The sequence below is a fragment of the Lathyrus oleraceus genome, chromosome 2, assembly GCF_024323335.1.
Source record: "Lathyrus oleraceus cultivar Zhongwan6 chromosome 2, CAAS_Psat_ZW6_1.0, whole genome shotgun sequence".
NCBI lineage: Eukaryota > Viridiplantae > Streptophyta > Magnoliopsida > Fabales > Fabaceae > Lathyrus > Lathyrus oleraceus.
Window position 1 is genome coordinate 376,414,687 of NC_066580.1, and position 5,897 is coordinate 376,420,583.

Consider the following 5,897-nt stretch of genomic DNA (forward strand, 5'->3'; position numbering starts at 1 on the left):
CTTGTGGCATTCAGGCCAATTTTCCGATGTTCAGATCGAAGAAGTTTCCGACGTTCAGGTCGATGCGACTTGTGGCATTTAGGCCAAGTCTTTCCGATGTTCAGATCGAAGAAGTTTCCGACGTTCAGGTCGATGCGACTTGTGGCATTCAGGCCAAGTCTTTCCGATGTTCAGATCGAAGAAGTTTCCGACGTTCAGGTCGATGCGCCTTGTGGCATTCAGGCCAATTTTCCGATATTCAGATCGAAGAAGTTTCCGACGTTCAGGTCGATGCGACTTGTGGCATTCAGGCCAATTTTCCGATGTTCAGATCGAAGAAGTTTCCGACGTTCAGGTCGATGCGACTTGTGGCATTCAGGCCAATTTTCCGATATTCAGATCGAAGAAGTTTCCGACGTTCAGGTCGATGCGACTTGTGGCATTCAGGCCAATTTTCCGATGTTCAGATCGAAATCCTTTCCAGTATTCAGACTGCTGAGCGGCATTCAGGCCATGGTTATTTCTGTGTTACCATTTATTTTGGTATCCAGTTTAACATTCTTTTTTCGATATTCAGACTGACTTTCACCGTACCAAACGGATTCTTCTTTCAAGACCACCTCTTTGCCGATTCTGACAGACATTGTTACTTCACTTCACTTCAGTGCAAATTTTTGGGCTTTTATTGTATTCAATCCCTTGATACCTCGAAAGCACGAAAGCAGCTGTCATCTTCCTTCCGGGTCTCCAGTTGATTGAATAGGGGCAGCTGTAATACCCCAAAATTTACCCTTCATTTTTCCTAAAAAAAAAAACGAAAACGAAAAAAAAAAAAAAAAAAAAAAAAAACGAAAAAAAAAAAAAAAAAACGAAAACGAAAAAAAAAAAAAAAAAAAATTAATTAATTAATTAATTAAATAATTAAAATAAATAAATAAAATATAACAAATTATTTTGGACTTGGGTCTCCCTCATTTGAGCCCATTACCCACGAAAATCAGTCTATAAATACTAAAGTTTCAGTAGAGGAAAACACACTTGGAGTTACACTGGGAGATTCACTTGAGAAAAAGGGAGAGAAGCAAAATACTCTGAGGTTTCCTTGGAACAAAACACTGGACAAAACCTGAAGGGAAATCTACAAGCTACTCTGCAGCAACCTCCAGGCAACTCTGAAAGGTTCATTCTGACTCACAGACTTTCAGCTCAAGCAAACCCTGCCATTTGATTTTTCTTCTCCAATCAGCTTGGAAGGATCCCTGGGTTTCCCATTCCTTTAATTGCTGTAACTTCGGATCTTTATCCGTGTGGTAATTTTTTCCCTCTCTCATACTTTACCGCTTTCTTAGCTGGAAGACCTCGATAGGAGGCAATGTTTGAGCCCCTTGGAAGCATTTTACTTTGAGATACATGTTTTGTATTTTGTATTCATATCCCCACATGTAGCGCGGTTCCTTCGTCAAGGACTGCCTTTTGCCCTTGAGCATCCCAAACCCATACCCTTTATTGATTGTTCTTCTCCATAACACACGTTTACTCCTTCTACTACAGGCGAGTAAGTCTCCAAAGGTCGAGCATCCGGTAGATTGCGTAGTGACGTCGTTCGTCCAAAACCCAATCCATAACCCTGTAGTTAGCCGAACTACGGCTTGCTCTGTTCTCATTCCAGATGAGATACGTAGGCATAAGACGCGATGTCTTAGCGAGCACACATCCCCCCAACCCATAGGTCAGCCGAGCTACGAAGACTCTGATTCTCATATTCAGATGAGATACGTATGCAGTGGATGCAACATCCGCGCGAGTCATTTTCATTTAACCCTTTTTTTGTTTTTTTGGCAAACAGCACAAGATAAACCCACACCCTTTAGACAAGAACTACAAAAGTGGATCCCCTAGAGTACTACGGATGCGTAGGGGTGCTAATACCTTCCCTTCGCATAACCGACTCCCGAACCCAAGATTTGGTTGCGAGACCCTGTCTTGTCCTTTCCTTTTTTTCAGGTTTACTTCGAGCGTTTCCTTTCCCTCTGTTGGGATGAATAACGCACGGTGGCGACTCTTCTGTCTTTTTCTTTCGTCGGTTGTTTTTTTCGCACATTGTATTTTTCAGGTTGCGACACACATGATTCCTCCAATGGTCTTCCCAACATCAACGATCGTAGGCAAGGGTAACCCATACATGTCCTCTTCATATGAAGCATAATGTTATAACATTTCATCTTATCTACAATACAAAGATGTTAAGAATAATAAATAATGGTATTAGATCCTAAAAATAAAAAATGAAGTCTCACATTACTCGCAAAAGATGACATGTTTATCCTCCAACATGGCAACTTCCACTAACAAGCACGTCTCTATGAACGACTTCTTTTGCTTCCATGGATACACTGCCAAAGCAACAGTTCTCTCTGAGTCACTAATTTATCAATAAAAGTGATAAAACACATGGACATTTTAACTATGTATTAATTAAAAATAGGTAAAAAAGGATCAAAAAATAACCAAAGCAACACAAAGACCAAGCCAAAAATATTTCCCAACAAAGCAAGCCTCTCTAAGCCAAGAACATAAGTGTGCTTAGTGAGCAAAGGTGCCAATATCTCTAAGCTAAGAACACGGACGCGCTTAGCAGGATAAGGAAATTCATGACTTCAGGGCTAGTTACTTCAATGTGAAGGAAGGGTCTGGTGGCTTAGACAGTGTGGGCGATGCGCTTAGCAAGCTAAGGCGACAAGGAAGTTGTAGGTGAACTTGCATTACTTGACCTAGAAGAATATAGGCATGATAAGCGAGCTTGGGTGGTGTGCTTAGCAAGCCTACCCTTACTAACCCTATAAATAAGGGTGTCAAGCAATTCCTTGGGATATATCCGTGGATTCATATAGAAATTAGATTCTCGCCACTAATCATAGTAGGGGATAATATGAGAGGAAGATTGAGGACTGATAACACTGAAATATACTGTATTTTCGACTCCGATTTCACATGCATTCTAGTTGTTTTATTGTTATTATGTTGTGTTATTGCTATGTTTTCCTTTGTTTTCAGGTTTTTACTTTAATCGGAGCCTCGATCGAGAAAAGGAGTGAAAAAGAGCTAAAAACACTAAAATTCAGCATTTTGTACTTGTGGCCTACCCCATGGCTGGCGCCATAGACCCTGCCATGATGTGTCCAAGCTCAACTTCCCTCAACTGCCACGTTCCCAACTACTTCCACTAAGGCGCCTCAGATTGGCCTTGTGGCGGGCGCCATGGCCTTGTGGCGGGCGCCACAAGAGGAAAAGTTTTCCCTTCCATTTTCAAGTTGAAGGACATCCTTGTCATTTCCATCTTTTTACTTTCTTATAAATAGAAACTCGAAATCACTTTTACAATCATCCAAACTTAGAACAGAGGTAAACTCAGAGCAACTTTGTTTCACTTAGGCATATATTCAGTATTATAAAGTGGTAATCGCTTTGCATTGGAGTGTTACCACAATTGTGTAATCGAGTCTGTGATAGAGTCTGTAATCGAGTTTGGAGCACTTTGGAAGGAAGTTAATCCTACCGCCATTTTCATTTCTGCTTTGCAATTTATTCAATCCTCCGATTGGAGCAGGTTTTTATTTCCTGTCTTTATCTTATTTATTTCCTCGCACTCGCTTTACTTTTATTTATTTCCTCGCACTCGCTTTACTTTTATTTATTTCCTCGCACTAGCTTTAAATTATTTATTTCCTCGCACTCGCTTTACTTTTATTTATTTCCTCGCACTCGCTTTAAATTATTTATTTCCTCGCACTCGCACTACTTTTATTTATTTTAATTCACTTTTACTTTACCATGTCTAACTAAATTTATAAGGTTAGAATGTAAGGATCGTAATTGAACCAATAATCCGTACAATTGTTTGTAGAAGCACTTAAGGGCTATTTTAACTTTCAACTTAAGTTTTCCCACACTTCAATTCCGTTGGGTAAGATCGAAAGCCGTCCAACGTCTATCTAAACTTAATTGTTTTTAACTATTTCAAAAACAGCGAAAGCACTTTGTTTAGTTCATTAGGAGTTTTTAACTTAAGAAGAAAAGAGAATTTAAAACTATTTTCGGACGCATTTATAAGTTTAGAGTCTGGTTCGTGAGAACCTCTTTTGGTTAAGAAATCCAGGTTATAATACTTTTCAACTTAGTCAAGATACTATATTTCTTAAAAATAGGTTTACTACTCTAACGCAATGCGCGCCTTTTTATAAGTGACAATAAGAGGGTTTGATTAGGGAGTACAACTCGGTTCTGAATACGCGAAAGCGACAGTTCATGTTAAATTAGTTCTTTTCAAAGTAGGAAACATTGCCCATAAGTAGCTCTATTAGCAAATACTTGGATTATCAATTGATTATGTGAATTGCATTCGACCCTGCCTTTATTAATTAATCTTTATTCAACACTTTACTTTTCATTGCACACTCCAAAAATACCTATTTCGATTGCCTTTGATAAACACCATAACAATAGATAATGATAGATTGACACTTGGTCTCTGTGGATTCGATAATCTTTTATATTATTCTGACGCGTTCGTATACTTGCGAAAAGCACGCATCAAGGACGGAAACACTTTCTGAGGAATCATCAATAGATGATGTTTAACTTCTTTCTTCTCGATCTTGATTGTAAAGGTACGATGAGTAAGCATATATAATTTTCTCTTTTGTTGGGGTTAGATGTAGTTATTCTAGTCGACCATGGTGTTCTATGTAATTCTTCTTAAGTTTTAATATTGATGGATTCTTCGTTCTTAATGTTTGTTTTAGATTAGCTACCTAAAACATGTTTTCATGGTATGACGTGATATTTGAAAGATATTGGTCATTACTAAATCCAAGTCTGTCATATATTGGATGCTAAAGTCTAGACGTAGATTTAGGTTTCATATATGTTTTAATAGATGAAACTTAATGATGATGTATTGGTTAATATGTTGAAAGATCATCTATTAGGTAATACAGTCGATCTCACATTGTTGACTCGGACTTGAGTTGTGATGAGAGCTTCATATGGTAATTTTAATAGCCGATAAGAATTTTATATTACTAGTCAAGAATGGATACATGAGAATAGGTCAATAAAATCTAGCACTAACAAAGCTTTCTGAATTTTGAGCACTGAAAGGTAAATTTTATTTTTTGTTATCTTACATTTTAAGTATTCACCAAACAATCAACAATCTGATAAACCAAGCTTAAATTATTAGAAACTATTTAATGATCCTTGAAACACAACAACTCCATGCGAAAATAATAATTAAAACCAGCTTTCAAGCTGCAAGATGGACACTCGTCCATGCTAAAGACATATGATCACACCTCTGTCACATCTATCACTGTTGAATCTAATCGAACAACCACCCGCACAAGGTGTTGGAACATATGTGGATGGTTTGAACTACCCCTAATATATAAATATCATGCGCACCATTTTAGGTGTTCAATTCATTCCCACTCTCGTACTACTTTTTATTCAACAATTGACTTAGGCGTTGAAGTTCTAACCTTATAAGTCCACCTCCTCTTTGTCGTACAGAGAACTTGCTCCACTGCACCAAAAGTTTATTTCACTACTTCATACCATATTTCTGAGTCCTTAATAGAAAAAATTTAATTTTAAAGTGTATATATCAATAATACAAATCTATCAACATTGTAAATAATAAGCGCGTTTTAAGCCAAATGTGTATATTCTGCAACACGACAATTATAGTTATGTTTTACTATTTAAATAAATTAAAATTTATGTATTACAAATTATACATATAATATTACAAGAATATTTATCAACCCCGTTATCATCAAAATTCAAGATATCACTTGAAAAAAAAGGCAAAATAAAAAAATAATATTTTTTAAAAGAATTGACATTTGTGAAGAATA

The 5,897-nt window shown here is 37.2% G+C and overlaps 1 long non-coding RNA gene across 1 annotated transcript; it reads left to right on the top strand.

Moving 5' to 3' along the window:
• The first annotated feature begins 2,570 nt into the window (after positions 1–2,570).
• LOC127119588 (uncharacterized) lies at positions 2,571–3,598 on the top strand. The gene is made up of 2 exons (XR_007802895.1): positions 2,571–2,730; positions 3,034–3,598. It is a non-coding gene; the product is annotated as an uncharacterized LOC127119588 (long non-coding RNA).
• Positions 3,599–5,897: the final 2,299 nt, after the last annotated feature.